This window comes from Poromitra crassiceps (genome assembly GCF_964638095.1).
Source record: "Poromitra crassiceps genome assembly, chromosome: 7".
Classification (NCBI taxonomy): Eukaryota; Metazoa; Chordata; class Actinopteri; order Beryciformes; family Melamphaidae; genus Poromitra; species Poromitra crassiceps.
Window position 1 is genome coordinate 41,598,482 of NC_139628.1, and position 25,000 is coordinate 41,623,481.

Consider the following 25,000-nt stretch of genomic DNA (forward strand, 5'->3'; position numbering starts at 1 on the left):
TACTAGATGCCTTTCTATGTGAAGGAGCTCTACTCTGAGTCTCTCACACGGGTGACTGAGCTTCTCACCCTATCCCTAAGGGAGATGCCAGCCGCTTGTATCATCCATCTCGTCCTTGACCCATAGTTCACAGGTGAGGGTTGGGATGCAGATCAAGAGTCGTAGACCGATTCTCCGGCCCATCTCAGACTCTGTCGTCCCCTCATTCGAGGACAAGAAAGACCCCGAGATTCTAGCCTGGGTAAACCCAGCCCCCATGTGACCTGCTCTCAGACCTGCTCTCAGTCACCTTGTGACTGTAAGCAGGGTAAGCCTGAGAGCAGGTCACGTGGGGGCTGGGTTTACCCAGGCTACCGAGATTCCTGAAACCCTTCACTTGGTGGACAATCCACCGGGTTCCTGCGGAGGACCATGGCCTCAGATATACAGGTGCCGATCGTCCTCCCAGCGGCTTCACACTCAGCTGCAAACCGATCCAGTGAGTGTTGGTAGAGGGGGGGTAGAGTTACCTTTTTAATTATTACAATCTCACCCCGAAGACCTCATTATTTCAACAGCTACATCTACAGCTTTTCTGACATTTCCGAACCCATTCGAAGAGACACTTGTCATCACATCACACTGCCAGTCTGTGCCATTACTGTGTTTGCTACCGGCCTGCTCAGCGCGTGACAGGAGATGACACTGGTTGCACTAGATAGTTGTGTACATAACCCTCCCTCACCCTCCACCTCACCCCGGGGCCATCGCAGTGAATGAGAAGGTGTTCTCCGACGACGCGCCTGGTTGGGTGACAGTTTAAACGAAAGGAGAGAGAGAGAGAGAGAGAGAGAGAGAAAGCCAACAGGAAGTGAGGCAAGGTGAGTCGACCAATAGAGAAGGAGAGTATTAGAAGCGGAGTGGAGGAGGGAAAGCACACGGGGAGGCGGAGAAGAGGCCAGTCAATGCGCTGGCACGTTACATAATTCTCTCATTGTATTGATTTATCGCCTTGCAGATTTGGCCCCCGGCCAGTATGCAATAGCATCTGTAATATTTGAGCTGGAGCCCATGGCGGCGAGGGGGGGGGGGGAGGATGGGGGGGCGTAAATGGCGAGTGATGAAGAGGGCAGGGGAAAAGATAGAGAGAATGGGAGATAAAAAGAAGAAGGAGAGCGATAGAAAGAAGAGGGGCGGAGGAGGAGTGCAGAGAGGGTGAGTAATGGCCGGCGATATTTGGGATGCAGCCAAAGTGACACCGATAAAGAGAGAGAGAGAGAGAGAGAGAGAGAGAGAGAGAGAGAGAGAGAGAGGAAGCAGCGACAGATAATGAGAAGAGACGGAGAGAAACAAAGCGTTTAAGAGGGCGCTTAATTGAGCGAGATGCAAATGGGCGAGATTTGGGGAGCGGGAACAAGTGCAGACGGGATGGAGAGATAATGAGAGAGAGAGGGAGGGAGGGTTAGAGAGAGAGAGAGAGAGAGAGAGAGAGAGAGAGAGAGAGAGAATGTGTGTCAGTGAGTGCAGTCCAAAGGAGGGATCCTTGTTGTTGTAATCAGTACAGTTATATAAGAGAGACCGTACTGGATACACAGGACAGACTGGCTCTACTGCACACACACACACACACACAAACACACACACGTACGCACAAACACACACACACACACACGTACGCACAAACACACACACACACACACGTACGCACACACACACACACACACACACACACACACACACACACACACACACACACACACACACACACACACACACACACACACACACACTCTCTCTGACAAGCAGATGAGGGGAAGAGCGCATATAAAAGCAGAAAACTAGATAAATGGAGTGAATTGAGAGAGAGAGAGAGAGAGTATGAAAGGGAGAAAATTAGACTGAGAGTAGGGGGAGAGGGAGAGAGAGAGAGAGAGAGGGGGGGAGAGAGAGCTCTAGTACGGGCTTTCCTTGTGCCGGTGTGAATAATTTACTTTTCCTCTCTCTCTCTTAAAAGATATATTCAACTGGGGCTGTACGAGCTGATTAATTGCCAATTAATGTTTAACGAGGTACAGCTGTGTTCAATTAACACTGGTTTAGGCGCCATCTCTCCCGACACCCCCCAACTCCCCACCCCCCCCACTCCCACTTTCTGTCCCTCCCTCCCTCCCCTCAAAAAGCATACCCTCCTCTTCTTCCCCCTCTCTGGTTTCGATTCATTGCTATTGCATTTCCTATTAGAGAGAGGCAGAGAGAGAGAGAGAGGGAGAGGGAGAGAGAGAGAGAGAGAGAGTGAGAGTGAGAAAGAAGTTACGTTTCTCTACTGGGTTTCCATTTTACCTTTGTGAATCACGATGTGGCGAATTTGGGGGGGAAACTGACTGGAAACAGCACAATTCTTCAATATTGTAAAAAAAAGTGTATACGCTCAATTGAAGGAGGTCATTTATTTGTTGACGAACACATCCATCCAATAAGTAGCGGACACAAATTTGTCACATAAATGATATGGATTTGGCATGATGAGCCATGCCATGAGTGGTTCAGTTTCATTGTCAACAGTGGAAATACGGTTTGGGACGTCCTGAAAGACTGGCTGCAAAATATCTGTCCACCACAACCTCACCACCACCACAAACGTCTCGCCCATGCAGAAGATGCCCACCATGAGTCGGCACATTCAAATATCACCAAGTACATTTCTTTGTTTTCCTCTTCAGATGAAAGCATGAAATGATGCCCGACATCAGCTGACGCTCACTGTAAGAACAATTACAACTTGCACAATAATACTACAATCAACTCTTCAAACACTCTTTCCAGTCTTCTCGTGGATGTCGTGTTTTGACATTCAGGGAGCCGATTTATTCACTTTAAATCCAGTTGACCTGATTTGTATTTTATTTTGTTTGCAACATTTCAAAAGTTTGTTTATAATTCACTTGACAGTTGCATGGAAACATAGCTAGAGATGGGAGAGCGGGAGGTCCTGGCACAGAAACTCAAATCAAAGTCAGACTTTGTTTTAAACAGAGAGTACAGGCTGGCACAATATATTTGACCACCATGACTGATGGAACTCAGAAAATCATCGACAATATACAGTAGGGTATTTATTCAGTAGACACAAACAGGCTTAAGAAACAGGCCACACAGGCAGACCTGGCAACCCCAGGGGGCCAGGCTGTGCACATTGTATCATCAGAATCTCACTTCTTGCTGCATTATGAGAGAAATCTGCAGGCGCATCAAGTTTTAGTAGGGATGACATCACATTATATGAACATATTCAACCGCTAACTAACTAAAACCATGCAAACAAATGGCAATAACATTAGCAATCTAAACATAATGTTCATACTGTACTTCATAGAGTGCAGTAAAAATCCGCTTGTGAGGCAGCTGGACTCACGCAAGATCACATGATCGATCACATGACAAATCTATCTTGCCGCGCTCCAATCTATTGGTTTGAATCCGAACCAGTGGTTCAGACCAATCAGCGACCTATGAGGCAGCGATGGGCGGGCTTTAGGTGTGACGACAGTGAGAAGTTAGCCTGTTATAGACAAGACGGTTCATCCAATCACCTGCCAAGTAGCTTTTCGAAAGTGCCTGCATCTTTGAAAACTGTTTCCGGAGTGGCGAGTGACTCGCTCCCAGATGGTTATGTGAAAACAAACCATCTGGCAGCATCAGTAAAAAAAAAAAAAAAAAAGTCGGCAGCACCGCCTGCTATTGGTCCGGAGCAGGTCCGGAGGCAACACGGGGATGGCAGTCTGCCAGGGCTGGTAATATTAATATTAGGCTTTAATATTAGAGACACACCAGGCAGGCTCTGCCAATAATATCAAATAATACTCTGCCGGTCTCCTAAATGGTCACGTGGTCACCTCTCCCCTTGAAGTGTTGTGGTAGAGAGAGCTTGCTGACGTGGGGTTAGTGCTGGCCTAGCAAGCTAAGTTGAGCTAGAGATTGTGAGTTCCCAAACTACACACGCACGCACACACTCACAAATGTAAACACAAAGCTGCCCCTTGTTAGCTCACTCTAGTTGATTAAAAAAAAAATCCAACCACAGATTTAGCTACTACATCAACGAACTTCACATGTAGCTTTAGCTAATCGCTCCCTGCTAACGTGAGCTCCCGTTGCCAAATCTCGTGAGAGTGTGTTGCTGAGACTAGGCACTTCTTAACATGAAGTCTGGATCATGTCTGGCTAGCCAGAGCAGGATATTTTCCGGTTTTACCTTTCTAGACATGAGGAGTCTGTGTTTAGAAACAGCTGGAAATGGTCAGTATTCTCTCTGCCAGTGGGCGGGGGGAGGGGGTACGGTAGCATGTATCAATAACAAGAAATGTTATATGGAAACAGCTTTAGCGAATCTGTAACCAAACTCCATTCAAAAACATGCCATTTTAACGGAGGGTCCATTCCGACCACGAGGGGTGGCAATGTGCCAAAAATGAGCGCTTCACCTTTGTTACATAAAGCCGCCCAGTCAAAATAGTGGTCGCACCGTCGTCAATCACTGTGGGTGATTTATTTTACAAGTGGCATTCAAGTCATATCTGACTAGTTTTCAATGTATTTCTCCCCACAAAAGTTAGGCTAGGCCTATGTCTCACTTTTTCTGACATGGGATTAAGCAAGCAGCGCAGCAGTAAGCGTCCCCCCTCTGTGATGCACCGGACCTGCCTGCCTGCATAGCTGAAGCGCGTTGGGATCCCTCTACCAAACAATTCAAGCCGTTTGCAGCACTTGAGGAAACCGTGAGTTTGCTCGTTTAATTCGTTGATATAAGCGATTGCCCGAACGATTCATTAATTAATAAACTACGTGAACGTGAAGTGCCACCACCCGCCCACATAACAACTACATGATCAGGATCATGACCTGCCAGTGTTTAACAACAGCCGCTTTTCATATAATGCGGATCATTTACTTGGGCTTGAGATGGATATGATACGGACTCGCGGGAGTGCGCGTAAGCCGGCTAATTGTTGTTTAACATGCAGGCCAACCGGCTAGGAGCTGGTTATAATCCTGATCCCACTGCATGTTAACCTCTTCCCCCCTAGCGGGCCCGCCGGCGGGCTGAGCCCTTGTCATCTCTCACAAATGACTCTCTACAGCAGCCTAGGAAGCAGGCAGCGAGACATACAGTACACCAAAATGTCAGGAAGAAACGTGGCTACAAGACTCTGACAAGCATTTGTATTCAAACGAAAAATAATTCCAACCCCAAGCAACAATATCACCATGTAGCAAAAACAAGAAAACCGTGCATGCCTGCGTTTATGTGGTGATTTGTTTTTGCGAGTGAATCTTTTCTCTCCAAACGAGGCGGCTTTGGATAGCTAAGGCTCTGCTCTTTCCAAAGAGGTATAGATCGTCTCTGAGAGATGAAAACTCACTCAGTAGGCTGTCAAAGAACAGCAAAAAAGTTTTAACGTTTTACAGATAAAACTACAAGTTATGTCTTACCTTTGCTGTTTTCAAATCAAAAGTTGTGTTTGACTTCATAAAAACGCTACTAATTGCTACTCCTAATGCCTCTTCATCATCTTAAAGTGTTGTTTTTTTACAGTCATCGTGTTTACAAAGCCATATGGAGGATTTTACATGGAGTGGTCATCTTCACAGAATAGACGAGCTTTGGGTTCAGTCGACAGCATTTCCTGGAAAACGGTCTGACATAAATTATTTCAGTTTACGTCGATTCTATTGGCTCTGACGCTTCCATAGAGGTGTCAATCATCGAAATCGGCCAATGGGGTCCCGAGATATCCCTCTGCGTAACGTCCCAAGCTTTGCCTGCAATTTCAAGAGGCTTTTCTGATGCATTTCACAGAGTAAAAATACAGATATAACGCTTGAGGGTTATCCAAACCATAACGCATATTAACTGAGTACCTATAGTGATATGTAAGTAGGAGGAAAAAAAAGGTATTTCAGTGTTCTACCATAGAAAAGTCAAATGGCACCCATGATACCCAAATTGTGCCCAGATCATGTCCGCCTGGGCCTACATGTAGTAAATCATCTGTACAATTGCTCTGGTTCACTTTCTAAGGATTTCCTTTGATACAAGCACTCATAAGATATTAGTCTACTGCTCCATAGAATAATTTGGCTACCAACCCATGATTTTCAGGTGCTTTTCATCCAAAATAGTGTTGTTTTTTTTGGGCGGAGCTTGAATTTTTAATTTTTTGCCATGTTCTAACTGATTTTACTCTGATACAGTACATTTGTAATTAATTCTGACACTTTTACAGCAATCTCACAGGTGTTGGCTAGCTTTTGAAAAAAATAATTTTCAGAAAATACCCTGTAGTTGTGGAGATATACTCAATTCAGTTCAGGCATGTCATTTTCGGCAGGTGAGCTGAAAAATGGGCTTAGGGGTTAACAGGTTAAGAAGTGGCTACTGAGACAGGTCTCGAGCAATTTTAATTTTCTCCTGATCTGTCTGTCTGAAAAATATCATTTGAGTGTCAGAATGTTCAGGAGATATGTGGCTTCTGAAAATGGGCCCAATATTTACTTTGATGACTATGGGGGCGAAAGAATCTGTCATAATCTGAGATCACGTTCACTCCTCCCATTGACTCCAAGAGACTCAGGACGTGCCGCAAGTCTCCTAAGTGGGCGTGGCCGTGGCGAGGCCTCCGTGGCACAGATACAGGAAGTGACTGGAAGATGGGGTGACTCGCTCTGATAATCCCACCATCTCTGGTGGAACTTTAGATATAGAGCGCTGTGGGTGTCGCAAATGTCATCAGTTCCACAAACAAGCAGGTAGGATGGGTGGCGATCAGTACGGAACGCTGGTGAACCCGTTGACACCGAGGCATTTGGAATTCTCCAGCACGCCTCCATTTGCCTCCTCTCTTCTCCTCGCTCCTTAAGCAAAGACCCACAGGGCTCACAAGCTCTCTCGCCCTCATCCCCCTGTTTCCACACGCCGCTCTCATCTGATTCATCATCTGCCTTGCAGCCTCTCTCTCTCTCTCTCTCTCTCCCTCCCTCCCTCTCTCTCTCTCTCTCTCTCTCTGTCAAGGCAAAACAATACCGCTGGGTCTCACAGTTCTTTTCCCCCCCGTGAACTCTGTGTATGTGTGTGTGTGTGTGTGTGTGTGCTTTTACTGAGTGAAAGCAATTGCAGAACCTGTCTGATCCGTAGACTGTATACAAATATGGACGTAGCCACCGAGACATCGTCCATTGGTTTGTGGACTTTTTAAGCCTTGAGTTTGGCTTTTTGACCGTCGCCATCTTGGATGAGAAGAGCTACAGCATTTATCATCTAATTGACTCTAAAGTGGACCCTAATTCACAAAATGAACATCATGCTGCATTGAAGATTGAGACCATGAACTCATTAGGAAACTGTTTACTGAGGTAATAAATCAAGTGAGAAGCAGGGTCATTTCCCCATTGACTTCTATACAATTGGACTTCTTTTTGCAATTTGCAGTATGAACAGCTGAGTTATATACAAATTCACTGCCCGTACAGTGAATGGTGAAATTAGCTACTGTAGAGACCAAAACTGTTTTTTGTACCAGGCTGTAAACATGTTTATTTCTGCTATAAAGGCTGTCATTTTAACATGGGGGTCTATGGGGATTGACTCGCTTTTGGAGCCAGCCTCAAGTGGCCATTTGAGGAACTGCAGTTTTTGGCACTTTAGCCTCATTTTTCAAAGACGGAGGTTGCCGCTTGGAATGAGCATCACGCACACACATGCACACACTCATATAAACATGGTAGTTATATTAATTTATAATAGAAATGTTAGGCAGCAACATTTACAGGGAGCACTGGAGAGACTGCAGAGACAACAGAGACAGAGAGATCTATCTGGTTGAGCGTGTGTGTGTGTGTGTTTATACAGACTCTGTACGTGCAGCCATGTGTGACTGTCGTGGGTATGTACTGTGTCTGTGTGTGTGTGTGTGTGTGTGTGTGTGTGTGTCGGTGTGTGTGTGTGTGTGTGTGTGTGTGTGTCTGTCTGTCTGTGTGTGTGTGTGTGTGTGTGTGTCTGTCTGTCTGTGTGTGTGTGTCTGTCTGTGTGTCTGTGTGTCTGTGTGTGTGTGTCTGTGTGTGTGTGTGTGTGTGCGCGCGTGCGTGTGTGTGTGTGTGTGTGTGTGTGTGTGTGTGTGTGTGTGTGTGTGTGTATGTCTGTCTGTCTGTCTGTTCGGCCTTTCTTAGCCTCTCCTTTTTCTGTTCTTTTTTCCCTTTTTGGCTTTCATTACAATCTGATACCTCCACCCATCTGTTCACAAAGGAGGGGGGGGAGAGGAGGAGGGAGGAGGGAGGAGAGAGAGGAAGAGGGGAGAGGTGACAGGAGCATGCAGAGTCGGCTACCACTCTTCCACCATGCTCCTCCTCACTCTTCTGTCTTTGTCCTCTCCCTCCCTCCCTCCCTCCCTCCCTCTCTCCTCGTCTCCTCCTTTCATCTTCTGATCCAGGCAGAATGGAGACCAGCTTCCTGTAAAGAGCCCAGCAGGTGTGTGGTGTGTCTAATTGTATGTGAGTGTGTGGGTTTGAAAGTGTGTGTGCAAAATATGCTTTACAGTCCCTTGCGCGAAAGCCTTTTTCTTCTGAGTCACATTGTGCCTGTGTTGTATCTACTGTATGTGTGAGTTAGGTGCGTGTGCGTTCAGTGTGTGTGTGTGTGTGTGTGTGCGTGTAGGAGAGATATCTAGTTTCCTCAGGGGAGGCCAGGCCCATTTCCACTGTCTGCCGTAGCCAAACAAGCCAGCAGTGCATCGATAATCTATTAGGACAGCAACACACACGCACGCGCGCGCACACACACACACACACACACACACACACACACACACACACACACACACACACACACACACACACACACACACAGATTGTTCCTCTTACCTCTGGGTATGTGCTGGCTGCAACTGTGTGGGCCAGATATCACCTGCACCTGAAAAGCAAGCACACCATCGAAGTGAGAAATAACACACACACACACACAACGCATACAGTTTGTACACACACAACATACCGGTGAATTCGGGTGCGGCGCCACCCACACACACACACACACACCCTATTTGCACTGTGCATGAAATTCCCCACTGAATAGTCTCTGAGCTGGAAAACAGTTTTAACTTGATAAGTGATAGGGTGTTAGGAGAATGGGGTTAAAAGGTAATATATTTCCTAGAAAGTAGTGTTGATGAAAAATACCGTCCACCACATCTTCTGGGGCTATTATTATTATGTTCCATTGCTGTGAATTTTCATTTGTAGTCACAAATTTGCCCCAAATACAGTGTCTTGGTCCACGTTTGTGAAGATTATCCTGCTGAACACAAATGTCCACTCCCATAAGCTTGTGTTAACCACATACCTTATTTCCTCCCATAAGCTTGTTAATCACAGTCAGACCTTATTTCATGCATTTAACCGAAATCTGCGTTCTAAAATCCCACAGCCCTTTCCCCTTAAGAACCAACATGGCAGCCATTTCTGGTTTAGCTACAAAAATACATCATCCCTGGTACTCTATTGCCCATATGTCAGAATCTAAAAATGTCCAAATCAATCTTCACCTGCAACACCTGTTAGAACTGATCCTGGAATGGGACAAGGAGTGGACCTGGGTCTCAAAAGCAAAGTCGAACCCGTGCAACACTATGATGTGAGCCACTCACACATGTTCCTTTTCTTCTGATGAGTGATTTTGACTGCACAGGTATGGATTTAGGCTAAGTATATAGTCAGGGTCAAGGAGGTGCAACTGGTAATTATTTGGCCTGCAAACACCCACATTGAGAGACACAGTCACACGACATAAATCACCGACGCACACAAGAGGACAAAGCACTGGAAAACACGGACCAAACCAAATACATGGGATCTGATGTAACAGATCACAATACACACACACACACACACACTCTCGCTGGTAACAAGTCTTCTTATCTCAGCCTGATTACGGTGGTACCATTTATAGATTTGCTTGCCCCACTGCCTTGGCCAAGTTTACGGAGATCCTCCAGCCTCAGATCCAGCACTTGGCTTGGTTTTGAGGTGCCAAGTGTGAAGACTGAGGCTGGAAAAAAGAGCCTCTCTTATTTTGGCCCTTGGTCCTGGAACGACCTGCAAGTTCCACTTAAACTGGATTAGAGGTTGACCGATTATAATCGGCTGGCCGATTAATCGGTACCGATTATTGGCATTTTGAATTCATCGGCAGCTGCCTGCACTCACAAGGCCGGTTATTACAGCGGAGTAAAGACATGTAGTGTGACATGCCGGCAGGGTTAAGACATGTAGTGTGACAATTTATACTCGATGTTCACGATCACTACACGCATAGACATCGGCCCCCGCAAACAGATGCAGGATTAGTCCCGCATTATAAATTCAAAATATGCAGGGATTCCCGAAAATATGCGCGATTCCCGGAATCCCGCGCCGAATTTCAGGTCCACACTCTTTTGTAATAATATTGAGACAGTTTGGGAGATGAATCGTCTCCCAAACTGTCTCAGTTAATAGAATAATGCCGTTGAATGAGGTCTCTGATATACGTGCTCTCCCTTAAAAAGCCTACCAGTCACTTCTGAAATCTACTGCATAACCCAATGTATTTTTCTATTTCATTAATAAAATAAAATAAATCTAAAGCATGTTACTGGCTAAGATAACCATCTTATAATAGAGGTATTTATTAGATTCTCAATGTGCATGAATGGATAATGGAATTATAGGCTACCGTAAATTCCGGACTTTTTTTTTTTCCCGTTTTTTGGGCTTTTTTGGCCCCTGCGGCTTATATAACGGTGCGGCTTATCTATGGATTTTTTTCAGAAAAAAAAAAAAAAAAAAACGGAATTCTCTCTTCTTTAGCACTCTTTCTAACTATAAATCCACTTCTGTTTTAATTTCCTCTCTTGCCCTCTTTTCACCACACTGTATGACACTGTATGACACTGTGTGCACTGTAAAAAAGAAACACAGGTGGTGTTGTGTTATGTTGTTTTGTTGAAATGTTAATAAATGGGAGCTTCCTCAAACAGCCATCTCTTTCCCGACAATCCCCTATGTGCATGAACTCTTACATATGGTAATTAAACATTAAAACACAAAAAAAAAAAAAAAAAAAAAATACCATTAAAACACCCGCGGCTTATAGTCCGGTGCGGCTTATATATGTAAAAAAAACAGTCAACTTTGCAGGTGCGGCTTATACACCGGTGCGGCTTATAGTCCGGAATTTACGGTACTTTTTTTACCCAAATACTCTCATTCATTATTATATTTAAATCATTGTATTTTATCAAATGCACAAAAATAAAATAAAATAATAAAATAATCTGCATTATATATTGGCCACCCAGCCATTGAAAAACCCATATCGGTCGACGTCTAAACTGGATCCTTTTATTTCGCTCCTGTCAAAAGGTGTAACTCAGAATGCTATGTGTTCTGTAATGTGCTTTTGTGCATGTTTTTTTCCATTATATTATTCTGCTTTCATTGTTCTCCATGTTGTAAGTATTGTCTTTGTCATGTCAGCATTGTAAAAGAGATTTCTATCTCAATGCTTTTTATCTGGTTAAATAAGGGTAAATAAAACGCACGCACGCGCACGCACGCACGCACGCACACACGCACAAACACACACACACACACACATTCAAATAGGATTTGAAGCACAGGTATTGACCAGCCATAGAGAGTGGTGATTACTTAGAGCTGGTAAAGGAGACAGACACCCACTGTCATTATACCCTCCGCTCAGCCAGCCAAGACACACACACACACACACACACACTTGCAGAAAAGTGTGCTGGACCCACACACAAATACACACACAGGATTAGATGCGACACATACACACACATTTGTCCAGACCAAAAATAACAGGCGGCCAGACAAAACACATAAACAAGCTAGCAGCATGATGTAAGAATGTGCAATATCAGACATCATGCCCACCATCATTAAAGCTAAAGCCGTGTTTATCGACCCGCTAAGTAGGTGGGAGGAGCTGAGCCTTAAAGATGCATGCTTGTTTACAATAACACACACATATTCATATGGGAGAACGACATTACAGTATCCCAGTGGCAGCCAATATTTACTGTAGCCAGACGCACCGTAACACCACCAGGTTTACAGCCAGCTTAGGTTGATGAAATATGACGCATGCATTAAGGTTTATATAATGTGTGCCGTAAACAGGGCGGCAGTGAGGAGGTGTGTCTTACAGTAAAGTCCTGATGGAGACACTAAGTAAATGCCAAGAAAAGTGTAAATAAATCAATTCATCACCTTAGTTGTTGGTGGAGTTGACTACAATCTAGGGTTACTTTACTTCTGATTGGTGGAGCTGACTATTGAACCAGAGTTACATTACTTCTGATTGGTGGAACTGACTACTGACCAGAGTTACATTACTTCTGATTGGTGGAGCGGACTACTGAACCAGAGTTACATTACTTCTGATTGGTGGAACTGACTACTGACCAGAGTTACATTACTTCTGATTGGTGGAGCTGACTACTGAACCAGAGTTACATTACTTCTGATTGGTGGAACTGACTACTGACCAAAGTTACATTACTTCTGATTGGTGGAACTGACTACTGACCAGAGTTACATTACTTCTGATTGGTGGAGCTGACTACTGACTAGAGTTACATTACTTAGGATTGGATTAGTCTTGCTGGCCAGCCTCCCCTCCTAGAGACTAGGATAGGATATACTTGATTGTTCCATCTTGTCACACAGTATATGATGTTAAAATACAAACAACATAGACAGAGCTACTCTTCCTACACGGGAAAGACTGTCCCCGCAACCTTTCCATCTCCATTGACAACACTACTGTGTTTCCCTCTCAAACAGCTAAGAACCTTGGAGTGATCCTTGACAATCAGCTGTCCAACTCAGCCTACATCGCAGCAACTGCCCGCTCCTGTAGGTTCTCCCTGTACAACATCCGCAAAATCCGTCCGTTTCTCACAAGGGAAGCAACACAACTCCTGGTCCAGGCACTTGTCATCTCTCGCCTGGACTACTGCAATTTTCTTCTGGCTGAGCTACCTGCTGCAGCCATCCGACCACTTCAGCTCATTCAGAACGCTGCAGCCCGTCTGGTATTCAACCAACCCAAATTCTCTCATGTCACTCCCCTCTACCGGGACCTTCACTGGCTTCCCATCTCGGCACACATTCAATTCAAAACACTGGTTCTGGCCTACAGGGCAGTACACCAGACAGCCCCTCTGTACCTACAATCTATGGTCAGGCTCCAAAGCTCTCACCGTTCCCTCCGCTCCTCCACTAGTGCAGGACGCCTCGCCCCTCCTCCACTACGGGGGCTCAAAAGTCGCTCATCCCGATCTCGACTCTTCTCATCCCTGGCACCTCAATGGTGGACGAGCTTCCACCTTCGGTCAGGACGGCCGAATCACTGCCGATTTTTCGGAAAAGACTAAAGACACACCTTTTCAGGCTCCATCTGGGCCCTTCTTGAACTAACTTCTTTCTCTCTCTCTTGAAAAAACAACAACTTCTAAACTAACCTAAACTAAACTTGTACCACTATTCCTTCAGAAGTTGTAGTTGTCATAGACTGTGTTGCATAGTTGATTGCTCTATTGCTGACAAAAATGTGTTATTGTAAGTCGCTTTGGATAAAAGCGTCTGCCAAATGACGTAATGTAATGTAATGTAATGTAGTGCATGCATATACATACCATAGTGCATATATACACACAGGCATTATACACAAGCGCACACACCATACATACATGATACAGTACACGCACAGACTGCCATCAACTAACAAAATTGCACACTGCCCAGTGCCCACTGTACAACACTGTGGTATTCAAATTCAAATAAAACAGACCCATCAACATGGAGAGTGTTCATAAAGTGTACATGTATAAAGCATGTACGCTTTATGAAGACTCCATTTGTGAAGACTCCACTTCTGATTGGTGGAGCTGACTCCAGGCTAGTGTGAGATTACTTCCGATTGGTGGAAGGCTAGAGTTACATGACTTCCGATTGGTGGAAGGATAGAGTTACATGACTTCCGATTGGTGGAAGGCTAGAGTTACATGACTTCCGATTGGTGGAAGGCTAGAGTTACATGACTTCTGATTGGTGGAAGGCTAGAGTTTCACGACTTCTGATTGGTGGATCTGACTCACATTCTCTAAATGCCATCAAAGGGGCATGAGCAAGCCACGGTAGAAGCGGTGACGCAAACTGGCTTCAGGCTGTCTGCTTCTCGAACAGAGGCCGACTCTCTTTCTTCTGTGTATCAGCGGCCGTCCACCATGAGAAGACGCATCAAAACCCAAGTGGTGAACATTCCCTTTCATCAGACAAACCACTGGAGCGAGAAGCAGACTCACACAGGTCCACTGCAGCAGGATGAGACTGCAGTCCTCCATTCCTCCCACATCCTGAATCCTGAGCCAACATCCTGTTGAGGCTAACCCCATGTTGTTTGGTTGGCCTTTCTCCTCCTGTGTGAGGGAGGCTGATCGCACACCGCGCGGTGTTTACGTGAACGCAAACGTGAGCGAGAGAACATCTGCTCATTTGGCGTGTTAAAATCGTTAATGCTGCACGTCACAAATTCAAACGCAAAAACACACGCAAAAGCCATAGCAATCATTTCAGGTAAAGCCCTAAATATTCCATCATCCACCATTTTCCTCTTCGGATAATCTCTGGATTCCTGCCCTCTGGAATTCCTCCACAGATTATGCCTCCACTTAACTCCGCCAGGGAGAGGAGGAGGAAGGAGAAGGAGGAAGAGGAGAGGGGAGTATGCCAAGTAGTTGTTGCAACAGCTAGACTGGATATGTATTGCAGTCACTGTAATTCAATTCTTCCTAGTCCCTTTTGCCATTCATGTGCATGGGGTTTCTCATTACAGATATCGACAATTCAGTTGGCGATATCCCCAATTCACATTCCCAATATCTGCAACTGAATTATGACTAGTTGTCATTCCATTTTCAGATATCTGCGAATTGATTCTGATTTGTAATTCCAGTTCGAGATATCCCCCTCAATTCAAAATTGTATCTATATTGTCCATTTTAGATCTCTTAAATGAAGTTGTAACTAGTCAGAATGAGTTGGAGATATGAATGGCAAAGTGACGTCATTTCTTCAATGATGTTGTGGATATCTGAAATGACAATTGTGAATAGGAAGAATGCCATTGTGGATACTGTATCTGAAATGTTCTTTTTGACGAGGAAGAAAGACAGTATAGATATCTTGAATTAAACTAGTCACAATGTAACTAGTCAAAATGACGTTGTTGATACCTGTAATGTTAATTCCGGATCGTCAAATTTAGCTATTAAATGTTAAAACAGCTTGCCAGAGGGGAGTCCTGTTTTAAGAAGTTGGATGTCTGTGAGTCTTGCTGGGCTTGCAGTTTCCCCCCACGGACATGTTTTTGCGCATGTCAAGGAATGCGCTCGCTCCATCCCTCTGGTGTAACTGCCCCCCACCCCTTCACCCCCCCCCCCCCCACACCCCCCTCCTCCTCAGCCCTCCTTTATGGAACAGAGCAGAGGTATGTAAGGTAGACACAGACAGACAGCCGGGCTCGCTCACAACAGCTCCCCTGATCTGCCTGACAACAGCCTGAGGGCCCACATATGCACACACACACACACACACACACACACACACACACACTCACACACACACACACACACACACACACACTCTCGTATGCACACTCACACGTACATACACAACAGAGGGAGAGAGAAAAAAAGGACCAAAGCAGGGCCCCGGGACGGAGCCTTGAGGCACTCCAACCTGGTGACACAGCAGCAGCAGCGGTGGCTTCCCTCCGGGCCGCCAGCCGGCCTGGAGTTAGCCAAACTCAGCGCCGATTAAAAGCCATTCCACTGCTGTTTGCTAACTAGCCTTTGTTTGGGAGAAAACAATGAGTAGGTTGCCGCCCCCCTCCCAACCCCACACACCCGCCCTCTCTCTCTCTCCCTCTCTCTCTCATTTACAGAGGAGTTGGCTCGTTCCTCTGAGCGGAATGTACAGTGGGAACAGCTTGCATTTCATGACAGGGTAGAGAGATCTGTGACGGGGGGAGGGGGGTACAGCTTTGCATTTCATGATGGGGTAGAGAGATCAGTGACCGGGGGGGAGGGGGGTTGCATAGAGTAGTTATCCGGCCTAAGTGGGGGGGGAGGGGGGGGGGGTGTGTGTTTTGAGGGACGGGTGAATGAGTTCAGCCCCTATTTTTAGACGTGTGATTTTCGACTCTGCGGCCGGTACAGTACGGAGTGAGACGCTGTCAGGCAGAGACATGTACTGTACGTGCAGATGTGGCATGACACCTTCCAACCTGCACAGAAGTCCACATTAATAAGCTGTGTGAACCCCCGCGCAAGTTCAACAAGAAAACACAGTGTACAATGAGTTCAACAAGAAAATACAGCGTACAATGAGTTCAACAAGAAAATGATGTACAATGAGTTCAACAAGAAAACACAGTGTACAATGAGTTTAACAAGAAAATAGTGTACAATGAGTTCAACAAGAAAACACAGTGTACAATGAGTTCAACAAGAAAACACAGTGTACAATGAGTTCAACAAGAAAATACAGTGTACAATGAGTTCAACAAGAAAATGATGTACAATGAGTTCAACAAGAAAATGATGTACAATGAGTTCAACAAGAAAACACAGTGTACAATGAGTTCAACAAGAAAATGATGTACAATGAGTTCAACAAGAAAACACAGTGTACAATGAGTTTAACAAGAAAATAGTGTACAATGAGTTAAACAAGAAAATACAGTGTACAATGAGTTCAACAAGAAAACACAGTGCACAATGAGTTCAACAAGAAAATACAGTGTACAATGAGTTTAACAAGAAAATACAGTGTACAATGAGTTTAACAAGAAAATACAGTGTACAATGAGTTCAACAAGAAAATACAGTGTACAATGAGTTCAACAAGAAAACACAGTGTACAATGAGTTCAACAAGAAAACACAGTGTACAATGAGTTTAACAAGAAAATACAGTGTACAATGAGTTCAACAAGAAAACACAGTGTACAATGAGTTCAACAAGAAAACACAGTGTACAATGAGTTTAACAAGAAAATACAGTGTACAATGAGTTCAACAAGAAAACACAGTGTACAATGAGTTCAACAAGAAAACACAGTGTACAATGAGTTCAACAAGAAAATACAGTGTACAATGAGTTCAACAAGAAAATACAGTGTACAATGAGTTCAACAAGAAAACACAGTGTACAATGAGTTCAACAAGAAAATACAGTGCACAATGAGTTCAACAAGGAAATACAGTGTACAATGAGTTTAACAAGAAAATAGTGTACAATGAGTTCAACAAGAAAATACAGTGTACAATGAGTTCAACAAGAAAATTATGTACAATGAGTTCAACAAGAAAACACAGTGTACAATGAGTTCAACAAGAAAACACAGTGTACAATGAGTTCAACAAGAAAATACAGTGCACAATGAGTTCAACAAGAAAACACAGTGTACAATGAGTTCAACAAGAAAATACAGTGTACAATGAGTTCAACAAGAAAACACAGTGTACAATGAGTTCAACAAGAAAATACAGTGCACAATGAGTTCAACAAGGAAATACAGTGTACAATGAGTTTAACAAGAAAATAGTGTACAATGAGTTCAACAAGAAAATACAGTGTACAATGAGTTCAACAAGAAAATTATGTACAATGAGTTCAACAAGAAAACACAGTGTACAATGAGTTCAACAAGAAAACACAGTGTACAATGAGTTCAACAAGAAAATACAGTGCACAATGAGTTCAACAAGAAAACACAGTGTACAATGAGTTCAACAAGAAAATACAGTGTACAATGAGTTCAACAAGAAAATACAGTGTACAATGAGTTCAACAAGAAAATACAGTGTACAATGAGTTCAACAAGAAAATACAGTGTACGATGAGTTCAACAAGAAAATACAGTGTACAATGAGTTCAACAAGAAAATACAGTGTACAATGAGTTCAACAAGAAAAGACAGTGTACAATGAGTTCAACAAGAAAATACAGTGTACAATGAGTTCAACAAGAAAACAGTGTACAATGAGTTCAACAAGAAAACACAGTGTACAATGAGTTCAACAAGAAAATACAGTGTACAATGAGTTTAACAAGAAAATACAGTGTACAATGAGTTTAACAAGAAAATACAGTGTACAATGAGTTCAACAAGAACATACAGTGTACAATGAGTTCAACAAGAAAACACAGTGTACAATGAGTTCAACAAGAAAATACAGTGTACAATGAGTTCAACAAGAAAATACAGTGCACAATGAGTTCAACAAGAAAATACAGTGTACAATGAGTTTAACAAGAAAACACAGTGTACAATGAGTTCAACAAGAAAATACAGTGTACAATGAGTTTAACAAGAAAATACAGTGTACAATGAGTTCAACAAGAAAATACAGTGTACAATGAGTTCAACAAGAAAATACAGTGCACAATGAGTTCAACAAGAAAACACAGTGTACAATGAGTTCAACAAGAAAACACAGTGTACAATGAGTTCAACAAGAAAACAGTGTACAAAGAGTTCAACAAGAAAATACAGTGTACAATGAGTTTAACAAGAAAACACAGTGTACAATGACTTCAACAAGAAAATACAGTGCACAATGAGTTCCACAAGAAAACACAGTGTACAATGAGTTCAACAAGAAAATACAGTGTACAATGAGTTCAACAAGAAAATACAGTGTACAATGAGTTCAACAAGAAAATACAGTGTACAATGAGTTCAACAAGAAAATACAGTGTGCAATGAGTTCAACAAGAAAATACAGTGTACAATGAGTTCAACAAGAAAACACAGTGTACAATGAGTTCAACAAGAAAATACAGTGCACAATGAGTTCAACAAGAAAATACAGTGTACAATGAGTTCAACAAGAAAATACAGTGTACAATGAGTTTAACAAGAAAATACAGTGTACAATGAGTTCAACAAGAAAATACAGTGTACAATGAGTTCAACAAGAAAATACAGTGTACAATGAGTTCAACAAGAAAATACAGTGTACAATGAGTTCAACAAGAAAATACAGTGTACAATGAGTTCAACAAGAAAATACAGTGTACAATGAGTTCAACAAGAAAATACAGTGTACAATGAGTTCAACAAGAAAATACAGTGTACAATGAGTTCAACAAGAAAACACAGTGTACAATGAGTTCAACAAGAAAATACAGTGTACAATGAGTTTAACAAGAAAATACAGTGCACAATGAGTTCAACAAGAAAACACAGTGTACAATGAGTTCAACAAGAAAATACAGTGTACAATGAGTTCAACAAGAAAATACAGTGTACGATGAGTTCAACAAGAAAATACAGTGTACAATGAGTTCAACAAGAAAATACAGTGTACAATGAGTTCAACAAGAAAATACAGTGTACAATGAGTTCAACAAGAAAATACAGTGTACAATGCAACACTGGGATCCGTATCTGGGAACGGGAGCGGCAATCTGCGAAACACACGCCCTTTGTGGAGGGGCCAAATCAGGGCAGTTATTGAGGCGTTCCGAAATGCACACAAAAGCATATGCAAACAGCCACACAATCGCCGCGTTGCCAAACCACCGCCCACTCAATCATACCATCACCTTATTTAACCTACACTGTGCTGTGTCACCTTATTTAACCTACACTGTGCTGCGTCACCTTATTTAACCTACACTGTGCTGCGTCACCTTATTTAACCTACACTGTGCTGCGTCACCTTATTTAACCTACACTGTGCTGCGTCACCTTATTTAACCTACACTGTACTGCGTCACCTTATTTAACCTACACTGTGCTGCGTCACCTTATTTAACCTACACTGTGCTGCGTCACCTTATTTAACCTACACTGTGCTGCGTCACCTTATTTAACCTACACTGTGCTGCATCACCTTATTTAACCTACACTGTGCTGCGTCACCTTATTTAACCTACACTGTGCTGCGTCACCTTATTTAACCTACACTGTGCTGTGTCACCTTATTTAACCTACACTGTGCTGCGTCACCTTATTTAACCTACACTGTGCTGCGTCACCTTATTTAACCTACACTGTGCTGCGTCACCTTATTTAACCTACACTGTGCTGCGTCACCTTATTTAACCTACACTGTGCTGCGTCACCTTATTTAACCTACACTGTGCTGTGTCACCTTATTTAACCTACACTGTGCTGCGTCACCTTATTTAACCTACACTGTGCTGCGTCACCTTATTTAACCTACACTGTGCTGCGTCACCTTATTTAACCTACACTGTGCTGCGTCACCTTATTTAACCTACACTGTGCTGCGTCACCTTATTTAACCTACACTGTGCTGCGTCACCTTATTTAACCTACACTGTGCTGCGTCACCTTATTTAACCTACACTGTGCTGCGTCACCTTATTTAACCTACACTGTGCTGCGTCACCTTATTTAACCTACACTGTGCTGCGTCACCTTATTTAACCTACACTGTGCTGCATCACCTTATTTAACCTACACTGTGCTGCGTCACCTTATTTAACCTACACTGTGCTGCGTCACCTTATTTAACCTACACTGTGCTGTGTCACCTTATTTAACCTACACTGTGCTGTGTCACCTTAATTAAACCTACACTGTGCTGCGTCACCTTATTTAACCTACACTGTGCTGCGTCACCTTATTTAACCTACACTGTGCTGCGTCACCTTATTTAACCTACACTGTGCTGCGTCACCTTATTTAACCTACACTGTGCTGCGTCACCTTATTTAACCTACACTGTGCTGCGTCACCTTATTTAACCTACACTGTGCTGCGTCACCTTATTTAACCTACACTGTGCTGTGTCACCTTATTTAACCTACACTGTGCTGCATCACCTTATTTAACCTACACTGTGCTGCGTCACCTTATTTAACCTACACTGTGCTGTGTCACCTTATTTAACCTACACTGTGCTGTGTCACCTTATTTAACCTACACTGTGCTGTGTCACCTTATTTAACCTACACTGTGCTGCGTCACCTTATTTAACCTACACTGTGCTGTGTCACCTTATTTAACCTACACTGTGCTGTGTCACCTTATTTAACCTACACTGTGCTGTGTCACCTTATTTAACCTACACTGTGCTGCGTCACCTTATTTAACCTACACTGTGCTGTGTCACCTTATTTAACCTACACTGTGCTGCGTCACCTTATTTAACCTACACTGTGCTGTGTCACCTTATTTAACCTACACTGTGCTGCGCGAGCTCGGAGAAAGATGGGGAACAGGCACACGGACAAAGACCAAGAAGCAATCCAAGACGAGCTCGTCTCACGGCGCCAACGACACGTGGAAATGAAAGGGAAGGAAAGAGAGCCAGAGAAGAAAGAGGGGAAGGCGCAGAACATATGGTGCCCACCGGGGACCGCGTTTCCTCTGCTCTGTTCCCCCCCCCCCCCCCCCTCCATATGCACACCTGGGACCATTAGTGCTCCCGGAATCAACGGATCCAACTAAAACTCCACTTTCTTTAATTAGTTCTCTCACTTTGCACCTCCATCCATATGCTGTCATGTTTCCCTCATGCCTCTTTCACTCTCTTCCCCAAAATCTGCTCCGTCTCTTTCGCCGTGCGTTTGTTACGTTCCCCTTTGCCTCCTCTCTCTTATGAAATATTGCCAAAGCAGTAGGGGTGTCACGATACACTCAGTTCACGATACGATACGTATCACGATACTGGGTTCACGATAACGATACGATACGATACGATTTTAACAATATTTTTTTAAACTTGAATAATGACAATATATGACTGGAAAAGTAGTATTTTATTTGAAATGCACAAATACAAAACATGCTGTTGTGGGAAATTGTTATTACAATAACAACTAGAAAAAACATGAGATTGGAGATAAGGCTTATCTTGAAATAGAATGAGTTACACCGTCACTTAGATTTACTTTGAACTAAAAGGTTTCTCAGCAGTATAAATTCTCATTATGCATCTTCAGTTTTTCTTCAAACTCAAACAACAAGACTTTTCTTAATCTATTTTTTATGCATCTTCAGTTTTTCCTGTCAAGTAAACAGTTTTGCCAGAAACTCAATTGAATGGTTTCTCTCCTGTATAACTTCTCATGTGTCTCTTCAGAGACTTGTTCAACTGAACTACTTTCCACACATTGAACTTCAACAAACAAAGACGTTTCTTAGTCTATTTTTTGATTTTTTTTTTTTTTTTTGCGATATGAGATTTCATCTCAACGATACATATCGTGACGTTTTACTATCGCGAAATTTCGTGGGACGATATATTGTGACACCCCTACAAAGCAGTATAGGAAATGTCAATGAGATTGGATGCAGTGTGGAGAATGAGATCCCAGGAAGAGGGACAATTCCCACAGTCTGCCGCTCAACTAATCGATGAAGAAAAGGTGCGTTAGACGGCACATTGCTAACTTTGTGTCTCTGAGTGTGTGTGTGTGTGTGTGAGAGAGAGAGAGAGTGAGAGAGATTTATCCTGTACGATGTTTTTCAAATTTCGGAGGCGGAGACACGTGCGAAAGCGAGGCCGTCTATGATCTGTGCGAGTGATTTAGTATTCTCTCGGGACCCTCCCCTCGCCCCCCGACCGCATCGCGATGCAGCTGTTAGAGTCCAAGGTGTTTCATCACGAGAAAATCCAACTCATTTCCTCATCAGTGACCTGGCTGTCTGCTCCGCTTTGATGTCGCACGCCCCGGCCTCCACACGGACACGGGCAGAGAGGGAGAGAGAGAGAGAGGGAGAGAGAGAGAGGGAGAGAGAGGGAGAGAAAGGGAGAGAGCGGCGAAAAGCAGGGCGAAAAGGAATATATATTTAATAGCTGAATCATGGACGCCACCCCATCGTGAACCCAAACCACATCAGAGATGGCCACTTTCTATGTGCTGATACATTTCTGCAATGCCAAATGTCTCTGGGTTATGAATAGGTGTTATAAATACACCGCAGACATGAGTAAGCTATCAGCGAGTGATTTATCCTCAGGTCCACTTGGGTTCATGGCAGCCATGATTATGGATGATAATGAGCCGTCTTAATGAGAAGTGTGGCGCTGTCCTGGCCCGTGTCCCAGCCAGGTAAAAGGGACACCGCGAGACTGAAATGACTGAACTCTAAAGGCAATAAACAGAACATGTGACCGATCATGACCAGACATTCCATCACAGCGATTACAGGGACACAGAAGACAGCAGGTTGACTAAGCTCTCATACAAGCAAAGACACACCTCAAATTCCCAGTACAGGCTGACCCAGTCTGTGGGTCAAATTCCCAGTACAGGTGGACCCAAGTCTGTGGGTCAAATTCCCAGTACAGGTGGACCCAAGTCTGTGGGTCAAATTCCCAGTACAGGTGGACCCAAGTCTGTGGATGAGAAGCGGAACTTTATGCAGCCTGAATGGAACTATGTCACCCAAAATGATATTAGAAAAAAGGAAAACAGCAAGTTCCATTGGCAAATTTCAGGTCAAGCTGCAGTGCCTTTTCCCATTCAGTCATTTGTTTTGGTCATGCAGTGCATCATGCAGTGCATCATGCAGTGCATCATGCAGTGCATCACGCCATGTCATCACTGATAGATGGGAGTCAATGGGGCCTTTTTATTGCACAAATGGTGGATGTAGTGCAGCGAGGAGTGCAGTGGTTGGTGGATGTAGTGCAGCGAGAAGTGCAGTGGTTGGTGGATGTAGTGCAGCGAGGAGTGCAGTGGTTGGTGGATGTAGTGCAGCGAGGAGTGCAGTGGTTGGTGGATGTAGTGCAGTGAGGAGTGCAGTGGTTGGTGGATGTAGTGCAGTGAGGAGTGCAGTGGTTGGTGGATGTAGTGCAGTGAGGAGTGCAGTGGTTGGTGGATGTAGTGCAGTGAGGAGTGCAGTGGTTGGTGGATGTAGTGCAGTGAGGAGTGCAGTGGTTGGTGGATGTAGTGCAGTGAGGAGTGCAGTGGTTGGTGGATGTAGTGCAGTGAGGAGTGCAGTGGTTGGTGGATGTAGTGCAGTGAGGAGTGCAGTGGTTGGTGGATGTAGTGCAGTGAGGAGTGCAGTGGTTGGTGGATGTAGTGCAGTGAGGAGTGCAGTGGTTGGTGGATGTAGTGCAGTGAGGAGTGCAGTGGTTGGTGGATGTAGTGCAGTGAGGAGTGCAGTGGTTGGTGGATGTAGTGCAGTGAGGAGTGCAGTGTTTGGTGGCTAACAGATGGCGCATAAGGCTACCAAAGCCAGACCGCAGTATTGGAATAGACAAATCACACAAGCGTGTTCAATCTACAGGAACACTAGCGATTATATATATACAGTATATATATTATATATATATATATATATATATATTATATATAATTATATATAATTATATTGAGTTTATAATAATTTGCCTATTTGAGTGTGTGACTGTGCGCATGTGTGTGTTTGTATTAGGGTTGCACGGTATACCGGTATTAGTATGGTACCGCGGTTCCCTGCCGTTAAAAAGGATACTATACCACGTTAATTTAGTACCGATACTTAAAAAAATGTCATGGGTTGCGTCAGTGTGCGACCGTGGTGTTTGTTAGCGGAGGAGAGAGACACAGCGGCATTACAGTTGAGAGCCTGTCTCCCACCTCACGTGAAGGCAACACAGCCTTGCCTTGAACCAATGGTGACTCGTGAAAAGTGAAAAAAAGCTCGTCTCTGACTCTGTCTGCTTCATGTGGGGGCGTGTCGACTTTCCCCTCTTCCCTCTCTGCTCGCTCTCTGGCCACAGTCGTTCAGTCCTCACTACAGCACCCCGACACACAGGACAGACGCAGCGAAAAATGGCAGCGGCTTCTTCTAGTCTTGCAAGCCGACCAACGCTTGTAGAAAAAGCAGATGCACGAAGCGAAATATGGAAATATTTTGCTTACGTTGC

At 44.0% G+C, this 25,000-nt stretch overlaps 1 protein-coding gene across 1 annotated transcript in view; it reads right to left on the minus strand.

Moving 5' to 3' along the window:
* kdm6ba (lysine (K)-specific demethylase 6B, a) overlaps nucleotides 1-25,000 on the minus strand; it is a 170,918-nt gene that overhangs the window by 86,883 nt on the left and 59,035 nt on the right. The window contains exon 3 of the mRNA XM_083640369.1: nucleotides 8,893-8,941. The gene's annotated coding sequence lies outside the window, so the exon portion shown is untranslated. The remainder of the gene's footprint in view (nucleotides 1-8,892; nucleotides 8,942-25,000) is intronic.